Here is a 13596-nt window from a genome sequence, read left to right on the forward strand (position 1 = left end):
CGTTACGCGTATGAATCTTGAATTTACGCGTGTTACCAGAAAGTTGCAGAATACGAGTTCGTATGATGAAAACTTGGTACCATTAAGAAGTTTGCCTAAGAATGATTCAAGTATAATGCACAAGTAGTCAAGTAAGTGCTATCTATAGCAAATGTATGTCAGAATGCAATGATTTACTATCCGGTTGTAGTCTAGATTCACTAATGCGTCCTAACGACTCTGTCAGACACACTAATGTACATCCTAGTTCCCTACAACCAAGGCTCTGATACCATCTGTAGCAACCCGACAAAATCGTCATTGACAGCGCCGACTACTTAGGTCCCGTTGCGTGGTCATAGTCCCTATATGAGACTCGTTTGACCAAAATTATGTCGCATTCATTTGAAACGTACAAGACTTGCAAAGTTTAGTTTACAAACAATTCGACAACAAGTTTAAGATTACAAAAATTGTAAAGTATAAATGAAATAACTTGCGACATAATATAAGTTGAAAATCACAGTTGCTATAAATAGCGTAAGTATGTATGCATGCTTGACTCCAAGCAAGTAATCAGAGTGTATGCATGTATGCTCGACCCCAAGCAAGTATGAATGTACGCGGAAGCATGTATCAATTAGCCAAATATGAACCTGAGAAAACATGTAGAAAACTGTCAACGAAAAACGTTGGTGAAATCATAGGTTTAGTAAATGAGTATGTAAGTAAAATAAGTTGAACCACAAGTTATAGTATAAGTCGATTTTCCGAATCGTTTGAATTCCATAAGTATTGTTGTTTACCGAGCACCCAATTATCAAAGCTTAACCGTATCATTTACCTCAGCATAAAAGTGTTAGAACATACACCGTACCAGAATATTTTTCATTCGCTTAACGGTAGCGAACCGTCCGAATGAGGGTTAGTCAAACCCGTATGGATCCACACAACATAGTCTCGCTTACACCATCTGATGTAATTAATGATAATTGAATTGAGGGTTTTCGTTCAAAATCGTCCGTATCTTTGTATTCGTATTCGTGTTCGATGTATAAAAGTATGAAAGGTATATATACATATGAAACGTATATAAGTATGTAACGTATATGTTTCTCAGCCCACGATTTAAAAATATAAAAGTTGTTGAAAAAGTGGGAATATGATCTCACCTCGAGTGCACGAGTATAAAGGTACTTCACAAAGTAAACGTGTGCATGAAAGTTGTTTAGCCTTGACCTAAACAAGTAAGTTGTATCAATTAACCGGTTACGACACATGGTCGGGTGAAATGTGTTCAATTAGTCCTATGGCTCGTTACGACTCGAATAGTATAGCAAGTGAATCACGTTGTCAAGTTTCATGTAAGAATCAAGTATGAACGCATGTTAGAACGTTTGCATAAGTGTTTTGTTAAGTTTGACTAAAAGTAAAACTTGGTCAAAGTCAACGAAAAATTCAACGGGGTCGGGTCGGGTCCCGAACTATTTTCCTAAGCTTAGAAATCATATATGAGCATGTTGTCCAAGTTTCATGTTGATCGGGGGTGTGTAGCATGCTTAGAATTGAACGAAAATTGAACGAAATGGGCAGTCTGCCTCAGATGTGCCGCATCTGTAGCTGTATCAGCAATTCTGGGACAGTTTTCACTTATACGATTTCAACTTCAAACAACCATAACTTTTGACTCGTTAACATTCAAAACACGTATATTATATCGTTGGAAAGGTAATTTAAAGAGGAATACAACTAAGCACATTTCATGAATCAATTCCATCATTAACAATAAAGAAAACCTCAATAAATGATCGTTAAATGTTCAAAATCGAAGTTTCGAGTTCATAAAACGCATTTCTTGACTCGGGAATCCAATTCACACATATGATATGCCGTTTTGAAGATAATGAAGCATACAATATAACTAAAAAATTATCAACAACGTTTCATGGCATTCAAATCATCAAAAGTCCATTTTAAGAGCTATCAAACCCTAATCAAAACTCACAAAATCAATATTCATGTATTTGAAGTTTTCTTAATCAACCTATACATCAAAACGAAGATAGTGATACTAGTAACACGATTAAAACATGAACTTTAACAATTTAACAACATTTAATCTTTCAAAATGCAAGATTAAGCAAACCCATTTCAAATGTTCAAACTAGTTACTCAAAATAACAAATCGAGCAAACAAAACATATATTTATGTTATACACGAGCCATAGACACTAACTAACACCATTTCAAGTATATAAAATGAATTTAGAGAAATCTAGTGTTTTAGAAACGTTACCCAAACGAGATGAAGTTGGTATCAAATTGTAGAGGATGAAGAGAGGATTCCAAATATGTAATTTGTTTTGTTGTAAGCCTCCTAGATCGAATTTAGATGTTGATTTAGTGAAGTTGGGAGAAATGGAGTTCTTGAGCTAGAGAGAAAAAGGAGGTGAAGATGGATGGAAATGAATGGATGAGAATGGTGGGTTGACCCTTTGACCTAGTGACATCTTTGGCACTTTGACAAGTTTAGTCCCTCATGTTTCAAAGCGGGTGCGTAAATTAACCGAACGAATATTTTAAAAACGCTAGAGTAAACGAGTGATGTTATAATTAAATAACAAAAATATTAAAACGCTAGTCAATGAAAGATACGAATTTAGATAACGAAAGCTATTCTCTAAAAAAAAAGACGGCGTTAAAATAAATTTAACGGAAAAATGCGGGATGTTACTAATTTCGTCGTATTTTGTAATAAACAATAATAGTATTTCATATATACCGCTGTACACATCAGATGTCAAGCCCTATGGATCCATATACAACTATTCACGCCTACCAGTTCTTATAACCGGCAGCTACTAGTTACCAAAGTTAAGGGATTTTCGGTTCAAACTCAGTGTAGAATTAAGTATGTAAACACTTGTGTCCATTACGTATAAAATAAAGTGCATGTATTCTTAGCCCAAAAATATTTAAAGCATTTAAAAAGGAAATCTATAAACTCACGTATCAATATTGTTCAATATTGTAGGAAAAGAATGCAGACGCAACACTAAAAACAAACTCAAGTTTGGCCTTTGATTCACGAACAATACCCATAACCTCCTTAGCTATAACCCATAAATTCCTAAGCTTTAACCCATTTGAAAACTCATTTGTAAATCTCCCGAACATAATCCCAACGTAGTATTTTATGTATACTAATTTGAAATTGTTAAAAAATAAGAATCATATGGAAAATATATGTATGCTCGTGTAGTTGATAGAATAAATAAAATATATCAATGGTACTGAATATGTGAGAGTCTCGATATCTATATATAGATATTTAAGTAATAATTTAAATTAAATATAATAATATAATAAATAAATAATAATAATAATAATAAAAATATAATCACAAACGTGTGATAAGATGGAAACCAAGAAAGTGGCCACCACTTTTGAATCTTGTGGACAATATCTTTATTTATTTAAGCCCCATGTTTTTAAGAACCGCGATTTGATGTTCCGTTATCAATAATAAATATCAAAAAGTCTTATAAAAATTCCAAAATTTAAGATAACATTAAAATCTTTATCCTTGCCATGACAGCTAAGAAACAAGTTGTTAAAAGTGTGTCAATGTCTAAAATACTTTATACGTTTGTTTAAATAAAAACTGATCACCCAAAATATATTATATAAAGTTTATAGTTTATACAACTAAAAAAATATAACTATATCTTTAACAACAATTAAGTTTAAAATTAGTTACTTAACCCTATCGTAGTATTTTATGAATATTACTAATTACTAATAATAATAATAATAATAATAATAATAATAATAATAATAATAATAATAATAATAATAATAATAATACTAATAATAAAAATAACAATAATCATATATACAGAGCATGTATATGTATGTCAAATCAAACCTAGAAACAAGATATATAAATATAAATTAGATCCACGTGAAAACAAATTTTTCTCAATCATGTTTTTATTTCGTGTATAAAGTAAACAAGCCCCACCAAATTATTCTAGTCCGTGAATTTTATTTGACATAATCTTATATATGTTCACGAGTGGCTATGCACATGAGGGAAAAAGTGCAAGCTAGTAAGAAAGGATCATATCCTTGAAATGGGGAATTAATATTAATAAATCAAACTTTGATTAAATTTAAAGAAAGCGAGTCTGCATATGGATTGATGAAAAACACTTAAAAATTTTTTACATCCAAAATACTCCGTAAATGATTTTCATCTCAGCGTACCAATAATAGATGGTAAAAAGTCATATATAAAAATTTTCATTCTTTAAGATAATGATAAAATATTTATTTTGATCACGACTATTGAAAAATATGTGGCAAAAAGTGAGTCTGTATATATATAATAAATATTATATACGTTTTTAAGAAAAACCTATCACTCAAAATATTTATATATAAAATCTATAGTTTATAAGCTTATAGTTTTTACAAAAATTAAAATTTTAAAAATTTGTGACTAACTCTTATTTCGAATATATTTAAATATATAATATATTTATTTATTTTATACGATATATATATTTAATGAAAGAAAAAGAATATTGTTTTCTTTTTAAATATTCAAAATGTTTTATATTTAGAAAGCTAAGTCATTTAATATATATCATTGGGTTTCAAGTTTACATATATATTATGTTCGTGAATCGTTGGGAAAATCCAATGAGTAATTAAACGTATGAAAATATTTTAAATGCAACACAACAATTTTCTTATCTTGTCGAAATTATCAGAGTTTAAATTTGACCAAAATTTCCGGGTCGTGACAGTACCCACCCGTTAAATAAATTTCGTCCCGAAATTTAGCTAAGGATAGTAGATAACGAAAACAAGAATATTTTCGTATCACGAGAATATGATATAACTTGAATTCTTAAAATGAATTCGATTGTCCAAATAATCATCATTAAAGAAATGATAAAATCGATGGATAGAGCATTTTGAATACCCTAAATGGCTGATAATGCTAAAAACGAACATATATTTCATAGCATTATCCCTCAAAAAAGACAAGCTTTTAGTTGTAATTGTTCTATTTACAAGTGATATTCGTTTAAATAATAAAAGGTGAAGAAAAAAAGACAGATTCGACGAATTAAAGACGCAAACGACCAAAAAGCTCAAAAATACAAAGTACAATCAAAGTGGTTCCAATTATTGATAAGAAACGTCTCAAAATTACAAGAGTACAAGACGCGAAACGCAAAGTGCAAGATATTAAATTATACGCAAGGACGTTCGAAAATCCGGAACCGGGACCAAAGTCAACTCTCAACGCTCGACGCAACGGACTAAAAATTACAAGTCAACTATGCACATAAATATAATATAATATTTAAATAATTCTTATAATTATTTATATATTATATTTATTTATTAAAACGTCGACAAGCAAAGAAACAAAAATCATGTGAGCTGCTACCTACCCCCATGCGATCGCATGGCCTGGACCACAAAAGCCATGCGATCGCATGGCCCTGAAATCTAGGCCTGGTCCTATAAATTCGCGTGTTTTGGCTCAGTTTATATATCATATATCCATCTCTCTATCTATACGTAAATATATTTATATTTATATTATAATTTTAATTTTAATTTTAAATTCTAATAATAAGGGTATGTTATCGAATGTTGTAGGGGTGTAAGTCGAAATTCTGTCCGTGTAACACTACGCTATTTTTAATCACTGTAAGTTATGGTTAATGTTATTTTTAATTTAATGTCTCGTAGCTAAGTTATTATTATGCTTATTTAATGCCGAAGTAATCATGATGTTAGGCTAAATATTAAAATTGGGTAATTGGGCTTTGTATCATAATTGGGGTTTGGACAAAAGAACGACACTTGTGGAAATTAGACTATGGGCTATTAATGGGCTTTATATTAACTAAATGTTACCTCGTTAAATTAATATATAGACTTATAATATGACGTATTTATATATAACCACATACGCTTGACTGGGTACGGTGGGCGGGATATCTATAAATACCAATAATTGTTCATTTTACCGGACACGGAACTGGATTAATAGTTAATAGACTTGTTGAAACAGGGGTGGATTACATTCAAGGGTAATTGGTGTAACTGTTAACAAAGTAGTAAAACCTTGGTTTACACGCAGTCGATAACCTGGTGTATTCATTAAACAAAGTATTAAAACCTTGTTACAATTCGAATCCCCAATTAGTTGGAATATTTGACTTCGGGAATAAGAATAATTTGACGAAGACTTTCGCACTTTATATTTATGCATGATGGACTATTATGGACAAATCCGTATGGACATATCGAATAATCCAGGACAAAGGACAATTAACCCATGGGAATAAACTAAAATCAACACGTCGAACATCATGATTACGGAAGTTTAAATAAGCATAATTCCTTTATTTCATATTTAATTTCCTTTATTTCATATTTAATTGAACTTTTAATTATCGCACTTTTATTTATTGTTATTGTATTTAATTGCGCTTTTAATTTTTGTACTTTTTAATTATCGCAATTTTATTTTATCGCACTTTTATTTATCGCAATTTCATTATCGTTATTTACTTTACGCTTTAAATTAAGTCTTTTTATTTATTTAATATTTTACATTAGGTTTTAACTGCGACTAAAGTTTTAAAATCGACAAACCGGTCATTAAACGGTAAAAACCCTCTTTTATAATAATAATATCACTTATATATATATTTGTATTTTTATAAATTTAAAACTAATATAGCGTTAAGCTTGTTTAAGAGTTCCCTGTGGACGAACCGGACTTACTAAAAACTACACTACTGTACGATTAGGTACACTGCCTATAAGTGTTGTAGCAAGGTTTAGGTATATCCATTCTATAAATAAATAAATATCTTGTGTAAAATTGTATCGTATTTAATAGTATTTTGTTGTAAAAATAATACTATTTTCTAGTACACCTCGCACACATCAAGTATTTTTGGAGCCGCTGTCGGAGACAATTCTGCTTAAACGCCGGAAGCGCAACGCTAATATATATAAAAAAAGATTTTTATTAATTTTTAGTTTACTTTTATAAAAATACGTTTTTGTAAAAATACGTTTAAAAAAAAACCGAAAATATAAAAAGAAAAACAAAAATATAAATATTTTTAAGAGTTTGTTAAATATATAAGTTTTATAAAGTTTCTTTATTTTTATTTTTTAAAAAATATAAGTTTTATATAAATATTCTATATATTTAAAACAGAAAAACATAAAAAAAATAAATATAAAAGAAATATACTCGGCCCGTACTGTAGCAGCCCAATTTCAGGCCCGAAAATCTACTCCATGCGATCGCATGGATATTTAACGTGAGGACCATGTGATCGCATGGCCCTGTCAGACACGCCACATTTGACCTAGTTTCGCATTAATTACGGAGTATATTTAATTATTATTATTATTATAAAACCCTAATTAGGGTTTTGTTATTTAATTAATTAAGTTAGTTTTAGTATTTAATTTATATATTTAGTTTAATTAGTTTAATTAAATTATAAAATTAATAGTTTTAATAAATAAATAATATAAAAATAATATTTTTATAAAAATTCTACTTTTTACAACTTTAAGTATATTTTTATATGTTGTTTCTTTTTATTCGTTTTAGCGTAATATTTGTATTTTTCGCTCGTATTTAATTCTAAGATATAGTTTTTGCCATAGTTATTTTTATTTCTAGATTTTTAGGCTTTGCCGTAAAATCCCTTAAGTGCTTTTTCTTTAGACTAAGATTTAGGTACTTTAGAATTTTGCGACGCCGTTTTTAAGTTTTAGTACCTTTTTAAGTTATTTCCATTTGGGATATAATATTTCTTTTAAGCTTTAATATTTTTAGACGCAACTTTTAATTCTTAGTTTTTAGTGCCTTTTAAGTTACGATGCGCTACTTTCTTATTTTTATTTTTTGACGCCTTTTATTTTTTGACGTTTTTCGACGCGTTCTTTTTCTTTCTTATTTCTCGACATTCTAGTTTTAGGACTTAGATTTTTTTTCTATTTCTTCTCTAAAATTTCTTTAAATTACGAAAAATTATTTTAAGCGGTTAAATTGATAGACATCAAAATTTTCTGGTTCGTAGTAATAGTTGAATTTGTACGTGGACCGGGTTATTGGAGCCAAACAGTACTCAATTATATTGAGACCAAACGAATCCTGCCCCTCTGCTGCATCTTTTGGCTATTCGAAACGTGGGCAAAATCAAAAAAGTCTATTAATTGGATAACTTATATAATTTTTCTTTCTTTTTAAAAACTAATAGGATATTCAGTGAATGCACCGAGCAAAACGTTCACCACCTTTTGTACGTTCACCACCTGTAACTCGATCAAGACATCTAGCAAATATTGTCGCCGTTGATTTTTTTTAGAGTCGTCATCCAGTCGACCAAGTACTCCAATTCAAATTTCCGATAATTCATTTTTTGAACCCGACCTCACAATTGAGAATCCGGAGAATATTCAGGGACGATTTCGAGATCCTGAACCATTAATCTTTCCTCCGGAACCACCAATCATTCAAACAGAGATTATTGAGGAACCAACCATTAAATCAGAATCCTATAGTGATTCAGATTCAACAAATTCAATCATGGAAATCTGGAACCTCTAAGTATGGAAGACCGAATGAGAGATAAACGCACTGGCCAAGGTCACGCAATTACTCAACCTGACATTAATGCGCCAGATTATGAAATCAAAGGACAAATTCTACACATGGTAACTAATCAATGCCAATTTAGTGGTGCGCCAAAGGAAGATCCAAATGAACATATTCGTACCTTTAATAGGATCTGCACACTATTTAAAATAAGAGAAGTGGAGGATGAACAGATATATCTCATGTTATTTCCCTGGACTTTAAAGGGAGAAGCCAAAGATTGGTTAGAATTGTTACCTGAAGGGGCGATTGATACATGGGACGTTTTAGTTGAAAAATTTCTTAAACAATTCTTTCCGGCATCAAAAGCCGTGAGACTTCAAGGAGAAATTGTTACGTTCACACAAAAGCCAAACAAAACTCTATATGAAGCGTGGACAAGATTTGGAAAGTTATTAAGAGGATGTCCGCAACATGGTTTAGACACTTGTCAAATAGTACAAATATTCTACCAAGGATGCGACATCACTACAAGGAAAGACATCGATATAGCAGCTGGTGGTTCCATTATGAAGAAAACAGCAACCGATGATTACAAAATTATTGATAACACTGCTTCCCACTCGCATGAGTGGCACCAAGAAAAAGATATCGTTAGATCATCTAAAGCAGCTAGAGCCGATTCTAGCCATGACTTAGATTCCATTTCCGCAAAGATAGATGATGTCGAAAGACGAATGGAAAAGATGACTAAAGATATTCACTCAATACGAATTAGTTGTGAGCAGTGTGGAGGACCACATTTGACAAAAGATTGTCTCAGTATTGAACTAACAATGGAACAAAGAGAGAATGTTTCATACATAAACCAAAGGCCTGGAAATAATTATCAGAATAATTATCAACCGCCAAGACCGATCTACAATCAAAATCAGAATTATAACCGAAATGTTCCATACAACAACCAACAAGGTCCTAGTAATCAACAAGTATCCAATAATACTTACAACCAGTAAAGACCTATTTTTCAAAACAAACCACCACAAACCGATGATAAAAAGCCAAATTTAGAAGATATGATGTCGAAGCTAGTTGATTCTCAAACTCAATTTTTCACATCTCAGAAACAAACCAATGAACAAAATGCTCAAGCATTTAGAAATCAACAAGCTTCTATTCAAAATCTGGAACAAGAAGTAAGTAACCTAGCAAGGTTAATAGGTGAAAGGAAACCGGGAAGTCTACCTAGTGATACAAATGCTAACCCCCAGAATGAAACAGCTAAAGCCATTACCACAAGAAGTGGTATTACAATTAAACCACCTGAAATACCTGTAATTTCTGATGAAGCTATTCCTACTCTACAAGAACCACAATCTGAACAAGATAAGGAAAAAGAACCGGTAGTTGAAAAGGTTAATGAAGATAACACAGTTAAGGCTAAACCTTATGTTAAACCATACCAACCACCACTTCCTTACCCGAGTAAAATGAGAAAAGAGAGACTTGAAGCCGAGCAATCCAAATTTTTGGATATGTTTAAACAGATAAATGTAAATCTTCCTTTCATTGATGTGATTTCAGGAATGCCTAGATATGCTAAATTTCTGAAAGATCTAATCACAAATAGAAAGAAAATGGAAGAACTCTCGGCTGTTACTATGAATGCTAATTGTTCAGCAGTGCTGTTGAATAAGATACTAGAAAAATTATCAGATCCAGGAAGTTTCACAATTCCATGTTCTCTGGGTAGTCTTAGTTCAATAGAAGCATTGGCAGACTTAGGTGCTAGTATAAATTTAATGCCGTATTCACTATACGTTAAACTAGACCTTGGAGAATTGAAACCAACACGAATAAGCATACAACTAGCCGATCGATCAGTAAAATATCCTAGAGGGATAATGGAGAACATGCTAGTTAAAGTTGATACTTTAGTATTTCCAGTAGATTTTGTTATTCTGGACATGAAAGAAGATTCTCGAGTACCTCTCATATTAGGAAGAACATTCTTAAATACGGCTAAAGCAATAATAGACGTGTTTGGTAAGAAACTGACCCTAAGTATAGAGGACGAGAGTTTTACCTTTTCTGTGGATAGAGGCATGCAACAACCGCAATCTGTAGATGATACATGTTATTATATTCAAACTATAGAATCACATGCAGAATTGTTAGAAGAATTTCCAGAATTACAAGGAACGGGAGAATGTTCTTTAGGAGAAGGAACTGAACCAATTAATGAAACTGAAATGTTAGCTACACTTATGGCTAATGGATATGAACCAACAACAGAAGAAATTCAAATGCTAAAAGAGGAAGACATATATCGATATAAATCATCGATAGAAGATTCGCCGACATTAGAGTTAAAGCCACTTCCAAACTATTTGCAATATGCTTATTTACATGGTGAATCTGAATTACCTGTAATAATATCATCTTCTCTTACTAAAAATGAAAAATCTCAACTCATTTCTGTGCTAAAAGCTCATAAACCAGCTATTGCATGGAAGATTCATGATATTAAGGGAATAAGTCCTTCGTATTGCACACATAAAATCCTTATGGAAGAAGGTCATAAAACGTATGTGCAACGTCAACGAAGACTAAATCCTAACATGCAAGATGTTGTTAAGAAAGAAATTATTAAACTGCTAGATGCAGGTTTAATTTATCCAATTTCTGATAGTCCATGGGTAAGCCCAGTTCAATGCGTGCCTAAGAAGGGTGGCATGATTGTCATCACAAATGAGAAAAATGAGCTTATTCCTACTAGGACTGTAACAGGATGGCGTGTTTGTATTGATTATAGAAAATTAAATGACGCCACCAGAAAAGATCACTTTCCCTTACCTTTTATTGATCAAATGTTGGAAAGATTAGCCGGAAATAGTTACTATTGTTTTCTTGATGGTTTTTCCGGATATTTTCAAATTCCAATAGCACCCGAGGACTAAGAGAAAACCACGTTCACGTGCCCTTATGGTACTTTTGCTTACAAACGCATGCCATTTGGACTTTGTAACGCCCCTGTAACCTTTCAAAGGTGCATGATGGCGATTTTTCATGACATGATAGAAGAATGCATGGAAGTTTTCATGGATGACTTTTCAGTATTCGGTGATACTTTTGAAACATGTCTAGTTAATCTTGAACGAATGCTTATTAGATGCGAACAATCAAATCTAGTACTTAATTGGGAGAAATGCCATTTCATGGTTAAAGAAGGCATCGTTCTTGGACATAAAATCTCAAAGGAAGGAATTGAAGTGGATAGAGCTAAAGTAGATGTAATTGCTAAACTTTCACATCCCACCAATGTTAGAGGAGTTAGGAGTTTTCTAGGGCATGCCGGTTTTTACCGACATTTCATAAAAGATTTTTCTAAAATTGCCACTCCTATGAATAAACTCCTAGAAAAGGATGCTCCATTCATCTTTTCAGATGAATGCATCAAATCTTTTAATATACTTAAAGAAAAACTCAATAATGCGCCGATCATGATAACTCCAAATTGGAATCTACCGTTTGAACTTATGTGCGATGCAAGTGATTTTGCAATGGGAGCCGTTTTAGGACAAAGGATTGAAAAACGATTTCAACCTATATATTATGCTAGTAAGACGTTACAAGGAGCACAAACGAATTACATAACTACTGAAAAAGAACTCCTTGCTATTGTCTTTGCTTTTGATAAATTTCGTTCATATCTTGTTCTAGCTAAAACGGTGGTCTATACCGACCATTCTGCTCTTAGATACCTATTTTTGAAACAAGATGCCAAACCACGATTAATCCGCTGGATCTTACTCTTACAAGAGTTCGATATTGAAATTCGAGATAAAAAGGGAGCAAAAAATCTCGCCGCGGATCATCTTTCTCGTCTTGAAAATCCCGAATTAGAAGTTCTAAATGAATCTGCCATACAAGACAACTTTCCTGATGAATATCTATTGAAGATAGATTATAATGAAATTTCATGGTTTGCAGACTATGCAAACTACTTAGTATGTGGATTCCTTGAAAAAGGATTATCGTACCAAAAACGAAAGAAATTCTTTAGTGATATAAAACACTATTTCTGGGAAGATCCACATTTGTTTAAAAGTTGTCCCGATGGAATAATACGCCGATGTCTATTCGGAGATGAAGCTAGTAAAATCTTAAACCATTATCACATAGGACCAACAGGAGGGCATTATGGGCCTCAACTTACAGCAAGAAAAGTTTACGATGCTGGATTCTATTGGCCTACAATTTACAAAGACGCACACCTTCTTTGCAAATCCTGTGATGCTTGTCAAAGGGCCGGAAAAATAAGTCAACGTGATGAAATGCCACAAAATGTCATTCAAGTATGTGAAGTATTTGACATTTGGGGTATTGACTTTATGGGTCCATTTCCAAAATCTCATAATAATCTCAACATTCTCGTTGCCATTGATTATCTATCTAAATGGGCGGAAGCACAAGCTCTCCCGACTAACGATGCACGAGTTGTAGTCAACTTTTTAAAACGTCTTTTTGCAAGGTTCGGAACACCGAAAGCTTTAATAAGTGATCGGGGTACTCATTTTTGTAATAATCAACTTGAGAAAGTTCTCAAAAGATATGGAGTAACTCATAAAATCTCCACCGCTTATCATCCACAAACAAGTGGACAAGTTGAAAATACCAACCGAGCTTTAAAACGTATTCTAGAGAAAACCGTAGGATCAAATCCGAAGGAATGGTCCATTAAATTGGAGGATGCACTCTGGGCTTTTAGAACAGCCTACAAAACTCCAATTGGAACCACACCTTTTAAACTCGTTTACGGAAAAGCATGTCATCTTCCAGTAGAAATTGAACACAAAGCATTTTGGGCTTTGAAGACATGTAATCTTGATTTACATGAAGCCGGACGTCTACGATTAAGTCAGCTAAACGAATTAGAAGAATTAAGACTTGAAGCA

The sequence above is a fragment of the Rutidosis leptorrhynchoides genome, chromosome 1 (assembly GCF_046630445.1).
Source record: "Rutidosis leptorrhynchoides isolate AG116_Rl617_1_P2 chromosome 1, CSIRO_AGI_Rlap_v1, whole genome shotgun sequence".
Taxonomy (NCBI): Eukaryota; Viridiplantae; Streptophyta; class Magnoliopsida; order Asterales; family Asteraceae; genus Rutidosis; species Rutidosis leptorrhynchoides.